Source organism: Chiloscyllium plagiosum, chromosome 27 (assembly GCF_004010195.1).
Source record: "Chiloscyllium plagiosum isolate BGI_BamShark_2017 chromosome 27, ASM401019v2, whole genome shotgun sequence".
In the NCBI taxonomy this organism is placed as follows: domain Eukaryota; kingdom Metazoa; phylum Chordata; class Chondrichthyes; order Orectolobiformes; family Hemiscylliidae; genus Chiloscyllium; species Chiloscyllium plagiosum.
This window is the reverse complement of record NC_057736.1, coordinates 16,635,743-16,646,570: the sequence shown is the minus strand read 5'-3', so window position 1 is coordinate 16,646,570 and position 10,828 is coordinate 16,635,743. Positions and strand designations below refer to the sequence as shown.

General features: G+C 40.6%; 1 long non-coding RNA gene across 3 annotated transcripts in view; it reads left to right on the top strand.

Moving 5' to 3' along the window:
- Nucleotides 1-10,828, top strand: part of LOC122563594 — a 108,250-nt gene that overhangs the window by 66,171 nt on the left and 31,251 nt on the right. For all 3 annotated transcript variants that reach the window (XR_006315661.1, XR_006315662.1, XR_006315663.1), the window contains one exon: nucleotides 1,112-1,218. This is a non-coding gene — a long non-coding RNA (uncharacterized LOC122563594). The remainder of the gene's footprint in view (nucleotides 1-1,111; nucleotides 1,219-10,828) is intronic.

Sequence of the window (10,828 nt, the reverse complement as noted above, 5' to 3'; positions counted from 1 at the left end):
TTTCCCTTCTGAGCCTCAGAGCCGGACCTTGTGCCAGAGACCCGGTCACTGCAGCTTACCCCTGCTAGGCCTTCCCCCCCAACAGTATCCAAAGTGGTATACTTATTGTTGAGGGGAATGACCACAGGGGATCCCTGCACTGCCTGCTTCCTCCCCTTCCCACCTCTAACTGTTACCCAGCTACCTCTGTTCTCTGGCATAACTATGTCCCTGTAGCTTCTATCTATCACCCTCTCAGCCTCTCAATTCAGTCATCTCAAATCAGTTTATGCACTGATGGAGGGCTGGATACTTAGTATGAATGCATATTTTTGTGATGAACCCTTTTTCAGCTGCATTAATAAAACTGTACTGTGGTTACCAGTTTGAATACATCATGGGATACTGTTTCATGGAGAGAAAAAGAGACCATTGTATTCTATTATGCTGCCTAATTGCCCTCGTTCAAGGAATGTTTTACAAATGTTTTACACATGGAATCATAGAGTCATAGAGATGTATGATCTTGTTTAATCAGAAACTTAACACTGCAATATAACCAGTGCAGTTGCAGATGGATATTAGGCACAAATTCTCGATTGTATTCAATCTGAAACTCCACTTCCATTTCCTCATTATACTAGTACGCTGTCTGGGAGATGCGCTATTCTGGCTATGTAACATTTTTTCTGTGGACCTGCCTGGGAGAAGCACAAAAGTATAAACTCTAGGATGTCAACAAAACAGAGAGAGAGGATAAGATTAACAAGAGGCAGTGGTTACATTGGAACCTGGGATTTAAGATTAGGAGTCGGCCATTCCTTCAATCCTGCTCCACCATTCATTAACATCATGGTTGAGTGAGGAAAAACTTTGGTTTAAAGTCCTGCACTTTGCCTGAGGAAGTAGTGGGGGCCGAGGTGGTGGTGGGCAGTGGTGCAGAAGCGATACCACTTTCCAGCTTCAAACTTCTAAGAATAAAGCAAAGGTAGGAAATGGTGAACATGAATAATTGAGGTAGAAGCCCTTAAGTTGTGCTGCTGTCATCTACTGATTGCTGTCAGATATAACTGTTGGTGAATTTTAACCTTGCTTAATATTATGGTTGAGATGTGTTGTTCTTGCTATGCAGGTATGAAGCAGTCATTGGATATTGGCTCTCAGTATTGATTAGTCATGCACACATACATCTTGAATCTAATGGAGACTGCACCACATTACAAAGACATCTACCAGCAGGTAAGACACTTGAAAGGAGATCTCCTCTTTTAATGCTATATTGTTACAGTAAATCAATGGTACTTTTGCTTATTTTGAATCTGGAGGCAACAGTTTGGAGTTTAAAGTGTTGTTAAAATCAAGCATAAAAATAAACTGCAACACAGTCACAGGTTTGGGCATCACATGTTGAACAGGTCAAAGGTTAGATAAAGGAAGAATCTACATGATCGATGTTTGAAGGTAATTGCAAAATACATTAACAATGTCCTGAAGGATAGGGTAGGCATGGTTGATTCCACACCATCCTATCAATTCACCCTCTCTTATTGATCCTGTCAATGATCTACCAACATGCTCATGCATCAAGCAAACAAAGATGTATACAAATGTCTAATTACTAATGCAGCCACCCTACATCAAATTCTAACCCTAACAACAACTTGCATTTGCATAGTGCCTTTAGCGTGGTGAATCATCTCCCAGACACTGGTGGAGGAGACCTGTGTGCAATATTAACACCAGTTGGGCCAAATGGTCTATCTGTAGATCCTAGGGGTAAGATCTTTCAGCTTCTTACCCTGCCACCAAACCTGTCAGCAACCATGGTTATTTAAAGCTCTTTGGGATATTGTTTGGAGACAAGACATCCACACCCCCCCCCCCCCCCCCCCCCCCACAACCTCAACCCCCAACCACCTGAATCCTGAATGGCCGATAACCCTGGAAGCTCAACAGCGGCCAGCAGGTGTCCTATGGAGGAAAGAGTTGGCCCTACAGCCTACAAAAGGTAGGCCAAAGATAATTTTAGAAAAACATCATCACAAATGTAGAGCAAACCCTTTATAGATTTGGTGAGACTGCCTTCCCTGATCAAGGAGGAGAAAATGAGGAATGCAGATGCTGGAAATCAGAGTCAAAAAGTGTGGTGCTGGAAAAGCACAGCTGGTCAGGCAGCATCCAAGCCTGCTCCTTGGATGCTGCCTGACTGGCTGTGCGCTTCCAGCACCACACTCTTCCCTGATCAAGGCCCCTGCTTAGATTAAAAAGAAATTTCTTCCTGCACTGCCACTGGGACGCCACCTACATTCAGTTATTGGCCTCCCTCGATGGGAGGTATGATGTGGAGGAGCTGGTGTTGGACTGGGTTAGACAAAGTTAAAAATCACGCAACACCAGGTTATAGTCCAACAGGTTTATTTGGAAGCACTAGCTTTCAAATGCTGCTCCTTCATCAGGTACCAGATGGGCAGGCTGTTAACCCATAATTGCCAAAATGTCAGCATATGTCTTTATATATTAGAATTAGGCTCCTGCTTCATTTGAGCAAGATGCTTGTCCACTCCCTTATGAATAGTTGATAAAATTCCCCAGCACTGCGATACGGGACATGGTTCTGCCATGGTTCCCCTGATTTTACCAGGAGATTTCCCCCCCCCCACCTTGTTCCCACCTCTGTGTGAACAAATAATATTCTCTCCTATGTGATTTCTATTTCAAAATTTCTATAACAAAATTTGTTACTGAGCCACAGAAAGAGACATTTGGGTAAGACAGCTGAAAAAAGAGTCTTAATGGAAACGTGTGAGAAGGGTAGAGAGGAGGAGAGGTTTTGGGAAAGAGTTCCAGAGCTCAAAACCCAAGCAGCTGAAAGCACAGCTGGTGATGATGGACCATGGAAAATCAGGCCTATTAAGACCTTGTGGAGCACAAAGATTTCAGGGAGTTGTAGGACAGGGAGACATTACAAAGGTGGGCCTGAAGGTTAATGGTGAGGAATACAATGATGACAATTTCAAAATCAAAGCATTGCTGGATTAACAGTGAATTGACATCTCCCTGAACCAGTTAAACTTGCTCTACCCTGCACACAGCTGTTATTGTAGCCACCATCTGAATCCCCTTTCTGGCTCTTTGTCCTGGCAATATTTGATTGAGGACAGAGCTAAGAGAACATGCCATTACCTTAATGTTCTGATCAGTGATTTGTTGCCCAGCCTCTACAAGCAGTATAGTACTAGGTATGCCAGCTGCATGTATTGATAGAGTGTGTCTAATGGCATTAATAGCTAGCCAGAAAATGTTTCCTCTTCCTTTCTTTCTATGTCCTTCTTTATATATCTCCATATCTCTTTTCTCTCTTTAGATTTATGTCCATAAATCTTTCTATTTATTGATGTGGAGAATTAAGGAGTTGATAAAATGTTGCAGGAGATGAAGTCAGTGCAGTTCATAAGCACAAGCTGTGTTTCTTTTTTTAACTTCTGTGCCTTCTAGTAGCTTGCTAGTGTGTGTAAATGTGATTAAATATCCATTCCAGAAGATATTTCTGAGGCCAAGGGTGACGCAGGCTGAATATGACTGAGAATGTTTTGAAGCCAATTGAGTTGTTCTTTTTTGGAATTGTGTATAAATAATCTTATTTGCTGCACTTGATCTCTGAGTTTACAGAGATTGAGGGGGAGAAACGTCAAGAGACTTAGTGAGACGTTGGTGTTTGAATCTCTGTCGCTTAGTGCTTTTAAAGACATGTTTCTGATTTTGACTCCAAATATGGCATTTGTATAACAACTTTCATCTGCATGTTTGTTATGAAGAGGTTTTGACTTGAACAATTTCTGACAGTGTCCCAGTTTAGTCACTTTTTCGAACACTCATTTTTTCTATTTTCATCATCATATAATGCTTCCTGAACCATGTTTTGTTTCCTATGTTCCACATTGATTAAAGACATTTTCTTTGTATGTCTCATTTGGTCTGCCTCTTATTTCTATATGTCTTCCTCTTTCAGCTTTTATCTCTCTTGATTTGTTTCAGTCTGATTTTTCTCTATTTCTCCATGTCTCTCATGTTCTATCTCTGAGTCTGCTTTCCTTGTTTTCTATCATTTTATGCCTCTATTTCTGATTCTCTGTCTCTTCATGACTTTGTCTTCCTCTCTTAGTCTCTATGTCCCCTTATCTCTTAGACCCTATCTCTCTGTACCTGTTTCTCTTGCTAGTTCTCTATGTCTCAGTACCTATGTCTTCATCTCTTATTCTCTGTCTCTCCATGTATCTGACTTTAACTCTCTTGCCCTCTATCTGTCTCACAGGCAGTGCCTGTGCATCAGAATGAATTACAAAGTGGTTCTGTGGATGGTCTGTCAGAGCTGGTTAAGGTGATGTGGCTGCAGTGATACCTGACCCAGCTTGCCTTGGCTTGTTTGTGACGGCCATCTGTTATAGAACAGATTTAGGCAAGGCTCCCTGTTGTGAGAGACTGTTTAATGCTGGAATGCTCAGTCATTGCTGTAGGCCTATCTTTTAGCATGCAGAGCTAGGCCCAACACCTCTGCTTTACTGATCAGATGTGGATGAGAAACCAGTCACCTTTGTATTTTAAAACAAATGATCTTCAGCTTTCAATCTGGGGCCAAATGGTAATGAAATAGAATAGTCCTATAAAAGTGACAACTTACCATTACAGCGCACTTTTAGTGCAATAAGCCACTGCAAAGTTATTCATGTAATATAAACAAACAAAAATATGGATGACAGAGACATTAAGATCATTAAAGGATTAGCCAGAGGGATTTTAAGCAGTGAGGAAGGAAGAGCTGAAGAGGTTTAAGGAAGGATGCAATAGTGAACCCTTTCATTAATGCTGATCTGAAGTGATCATCTAATTGGTTTCTTTCTCCAATTAGCCTGGTGCTGTGACAAGTCCAGTCTCCCAATACTCTTTTGCAAACTACCCTTTAGTACTAATGCTGTGGATTCTGATGCAGTGTCTGTCTTACGTAATGCATGCAAAGCAAGTTGTACCCCATAGTAGTAGATGTTTCTTGTTTGGCCTCTTTGAAGATCTGTGACTGAGATAGATAAATAATTGAATCATGGAGTTGTCTGAAGCTTTGTTACATCCCCTTCCATCATCCAGTGACAACTGCATATCGTTGTCATTCACATTCGATATTCTTGATAAAACAACAAGTGACTTTATAGTCTGAATGCTCAGTAACTGTAATGTTTTGTTCTGTGCCAGGTACTATCTGGTTTGTGAGTTGTTTTCTCAGACCTTTCACCTTAAGTTCTTCCTTCCTGGAATCTTACTGGAGTACAATGCTATATCTGCTATCTCTGGCCTTTCTGTAATCCTAACCACAGAAGCATGAAGGATCGGTTCTGAGACATATCCTGTCTTTTCTCAGTGTTTATGACTATGTCCAGAAAATTCAATGATGGGGAGGTTTCCATGATGTTGCAAGTTAATGAAAAGGAAGAAAGTACTTGGATTTATATTGTACCTTCTATAAACGAGCTACCTGACCATTGACACATAGAGATTGAGTTCAAAGCAATGGTAGTATTTAGAATTTAATGATTTTACTAATCCATTCAATCTATCCGTCAACACAAGAATCTGACATTTGACCGTAAGGTTTGTGCATACATAGACAAAGCACCTTCTATAATCTCTGGCCATCCCAATGTGCTTCATACTCACTGCCTTTTTTGAAGTATAGTAAATGCTGTTATATAAGAAACTCAGTAGACAATTTACACACACCAAGCTCTCATAAAGCAATGAGTTAATGACGGGATAAAATGGGTTTTTGTGATGATGATTTTGAGACCAGTACACATCTGGATACTGGTGGAAGCTCCCTGTTGTCCTTTGAAATAGTGACTCCAGGATTCTACTTTGTACAAATTGGCTGCTGCATCTCTTACACTGTAATAGTCCCAACAATTCAAAGGCACTTCATTGGCTGTAAGACATTTTGAAATTCCCAGAAATGTCTTATTGAAGTGCAAGTTCTTTATTTCTGTCACCATGAACGTCTTTCAGTTGTGAAACAGTTAATAAAACTATTGTTCATGGTGCCTGCTTTCATGGTAAATAAAAGGTTTTGATTTATGCAGAGAATTTTACAGTACCACTGGGACATTAATCTATAATACATTATGATGAAATCAGTCCCAGCTCCTGAAGCTTGCCTTGACTCTGCTTTTAGGCCCTTGTTGGGTTGCAGCTAATTAACTGGGCCACCTTATCAGTTCCGACACAGACCGTACACAGAGAATGGGAATTAAAACCCGTCTCTGATAAGCCATTGTTTGAGCCCAAAGGAAAGCCAGCTCTCTATTCAGCTCTTCTGAAATGCTGAGGAGTGCAGCTCTCTGATCCGAAAGAACATTTATTTCTATAAAGAGGCATCCGACAGTTTGGGTGTCGTTACGTTTGGAGAGAAAAAAAAATTGCCTGAGCTTTGTGCCTACTTCCTTGTTCTATCATAATTGACTGGTCCTGTGCTTATTGCTTTTTTATTTTTAATTCTACAGAATTTTCTTAAATGCAACCAATAACCAATTCCCTTGCACTTCTCTGCAATTTCAGATAAAGAAAAGGCTTGCACTGATAAAGTGCCTTTCAAGACTCCTTCAAAGTGCTTCCCAGACAACAAATTATTTTCTTTAGTTGTGTGATCACAATTGTAACACAGGAACCACCACAACTAATATATGGATAGGAAGGTCCCGTGAATAGCAATGATTGTTTTAGTTTTCTTTTCGTTTGTAAGGTTGGGGTAATAGTTATTGGTTGTCAGTCTATTCAACCACTTCAGCAGTGGGAATGGTTGTGATGCCATCAAATGTGGTCTCTCAGGTCAGAAATTCAGAATGTAGACAATGATCCTACGGGAGTGCACTGTACGCTCTACAAACTGACAACAACACCTCACGATGGCACACCTCCTGATTAACTGCTAACATCACCAACTATAACGTGGTCTTAGGTGGTCTAAGGCTTCAAACATCCATTGAGAAACTTGCAGAACGCTCATGAGGATGGGCCAAGATAAACATGGTCACCTTCCCTAGAAGTGAAGCATGAGGCCACAAGATCTTAAGAAATATGAGAACAATTAGGGCATCTGACTCACTCAGTCTGTTCCACATTCATTAAGATCATCTAATGGCTTTAATTTCACCTTCCTGCCTGTTGTCCATAATCCTTAACTCCCACATTGATCAAAAGTCTGTTTAACTCAGCCTTAATAAATCCAATGGCCCAGCCTTTTGGAAGAGAATTACTCATGACTTGTTGTGAAATGAAATTCTTTCTTATCTCGGTCTTAAATGAGAGATGTACTTACTCACATTTTACTACTTTGCACTCCTTCCACCAAAGTTTTGCCTACTCACTTAACCCACTGTACTCCTTTATTCATTTATCCTCCTAACTTGATTTCCTACCTATCATAAACAAATTTGGCTACGATACACTGACCTCTATCATCCAGGATATTAATATGGATCATAAGTATTTGAAGCTCCAGCACTGATCTCAAAACACCCCAGGAGTTATAATTTACCAAACTGAAAAAGGTTAATTTATCCAGACTCCGTTTTCTGTTGGTTAGCCAATCCTCTATTCATGCTTAAATAATATCCTGTAAATTAGTTCTTATATTGCACAGAAAACGTTTATGTTGCACCTTATTGGAAATCGAAATATGCCACACTTACTGGTTTCCCTTTATCCCTGCTTGTTACACCTCAAAGAATCTAATAGATTTATCAAACATGATTTCCCTTTCACAAGAGAATGTTGGCTTGGCTGTTAATATTACTATTTTCTGAATTTTCTGATACTCCTTTTTAATGGATTCCAACATGTTTCTGTTGTATTAATTGATTTATCATTTCCTGTTTACTGTCGTGATCTGTCTTTGAATAATGATGTTACAGTCGTGGTTTTCCACTCTGCTGGGATCTTTCCAGAATCTAAGACATTTTGGAAGATTAGAGCGAATGGATCTATTATCTTTGTAGTCACTTTCAGGACATTAGGTCTCAGAGACTTGGTTTATCTGGGTATGTCTCCTCCAATGATTGAATTCTTCCCAGCCTATGTCCTCTGGATTTTTCAATCATTCTTAGGATGTTTCTTGTGTTGTCTGCTGTGAACTCAAATACAAAATCCTTGTTATTAGCCCCAGCCATTTCCTTGTTTCTCATTTTAATTCCCCAGTCTCACTTTGCAACGGACCAATGCTTACTTTAGCTACTCTGCTCATTTTTATATTTTTGTGTAATATTTTATCATTTGTTTGTATATTTCTTGCAAATATATTTTCTTCACCGGTTTTTCCATGTTGCTTATTTCTTAAGTAACCCTTTTCTGGTGCTTAAAATGTTCCTAAATATTTAGGCTATCATTTGTACATATTTTCTTTAGATTTGATATCATCCTTAAATTGCTTCGTTAGCCAGAGATGGTTCTTTCTCAGTTGAATATAATTTTGTTGTGAGTTACAAAATATCACTTTAAAGCATTCTGCTCATCTACCATCTTACCTTTTAACCAATTTTCCCATTCTGCTTTAGCTAAGTCTGTTTTCATGACCTTGCAACCATCTTTGCTTAAGGCTAAAGCACAAGTTTCAGAAATAGATTTCTCACCCTCAAACTGAATATGTAGTTATGATCACTCCAGAAGGTCTTTTACTTGAAAACCATTGATTAATCCTATTTCATTGCACATTACATGGCCTAAAATAACGTATTTTCTGGCTGGTTGTAATTCCAAACATATTCGATGAGGCTTATCCTCCAGGCTAGAATCGCTACCGTATGGAAACAGGCCATTTGGCCCTACACGTCCACACCGAACCTCCAAAGAGCAACCCAGCCTGGCCAATTTCCCTACTACTCTACATTTACTGCTAACGAAAGCACCTAACATATCCATCCCCGAACACTATGGGCAACTTAACATGACCAATTCACTTAAACTGCACATCTTTGGATTGTGGGAGGAAACTGGAGCACCCAGAGGAAACCCAGTCAGACATGGGGAGAATGTGCAAAATCCACACAGACAGTCACCCAATGCTGGAATCAAACCCAGGTCCCTGGCGCTGTGAGGTAGCAGTGCTAACCACTGAGCCACCAGCCACTGCTACTTTGGCTAATTTAGTTTATTCAGTCTATGTAAAGATTAAAATCTCCCATAATTACTGCAGAACATCTCTTACGAGCTCTCATTATTTCTTGAGTTATACTGTGTCCTGCAGTACAGCCAGTGGCTTTTTTCCTTTGCTATTTCTTACCTCCATCCAAATTGATTTTTATCCTTGGCACCAAGATCACTTCCCACCACTGTAGAAATCTCATGCTTATCAACAGGACCAGCCCACCACCTTTTCCATTCTTCTAGCATTCCAAAATGTCAAATACCCTTGAATATAGGCCCCAGCTGTGGTCACCTTGCAACCATATATCTGTAATGGTCAAATATCATTCTTGTTTATTTCCATGTGTGCTAACAATTAATCTATTTTGTTATGAAGGCTACATGCATTCAGGTAAAGTGTTTTTAATTCTGTCTTTTTACCTTTTCTTTCTTATCTGACCTTATTTTCTAGTGCACTTTTCTGTTTGTATTTTTGACCTCTGCCTGTCACATGTGGTTATCATTATCTGCATTACCACCATACACCATTGTCTTGCCCTTTCTCTGCAACTTCCCAAATCTCTCCTCATGTGAAGCCTCTCCGACTGTTTACTTTAAAGCCTTTGTATAACCTACTGTGATTTGCCAGCTCGCTGATCCCAGTGTAGTTCAGGGGAAGACCATTCAAAAGGTGCAGTTCCCTCGCACTGGTGGAGTGGCCTATGAACCAAAACCTGTTTCTCCCAAAGCAATCTGGGAGCCACCCATTTAGCTCTGATCTTTTTTGCCCAATGTGTATTTGCTTGCAACTCAGATAGTAATCCAGGGATTATTACCTTGGTAGCTTTGCTTTTTAATTTCATCTCTAGCTATTCATATTCCCTCTGCAGAACCTCTTTCTTGGTCACACCTGCATCAATGATAGTCACATGGACCACATCAACTTCCTGTCTCATGCCAAGTTTCTCTAAAGCTCTGAAGTGACCCTGTCAATGGGCAGGCAACATGGCCTTCTGGACACATGCTGTCAGCTACAGGGAATACTACCTATCCCTCAAATATATTGTCCCTTAATAAAAATACATTCACTTTTACTCTCCACCCTTGAAATGTCTCCCTGCATCATTATGTCATGGTCAATGTTCTCATCTTTCCTGAAGTCCCATCTCTTATCCCACAAGCTGCAAGAATCTCAAACCCATTGGACAATTACAGGGACTGAGGCTCTTCCATTGATACCCTCTGAATTCCCTTACCTTCTTCACTTGGAGTCACTTGCTCTTGACCACACACCCAAATCTGAAGCACCAGAAGAGGAAATCAAATTATGATTCTGGCCATCCAAGTTATCTGCTTTAGTGATGGTGACTGAAGGATAATTATCAACTGAGGAGTTTAACAACTTCCCTGAATGATGGCCACTGAAAAATGTGTTGCTGGAAAAGCGCAGCAGGTCAGGCAGCATCCAAGGAGCAGGAGAATCGACGTTTCGGGCATAAGCACTTCTTCAGGAATGAGGAGGGTGTGCCAAGCAGGCTAAGATAAAAGGTAGGGAGGAGAGCCTTGGGGGAGGGGCGTTGGGAATGCGATAGGTGGAAGGAGGTTAAGGTGAGAGCGATAGGCCGGAGAGGGGGTGGGGGCGGAGAGGTCAGGAAGAAGATTGCAGGTCAAGAAGGCAGTGCTGAGT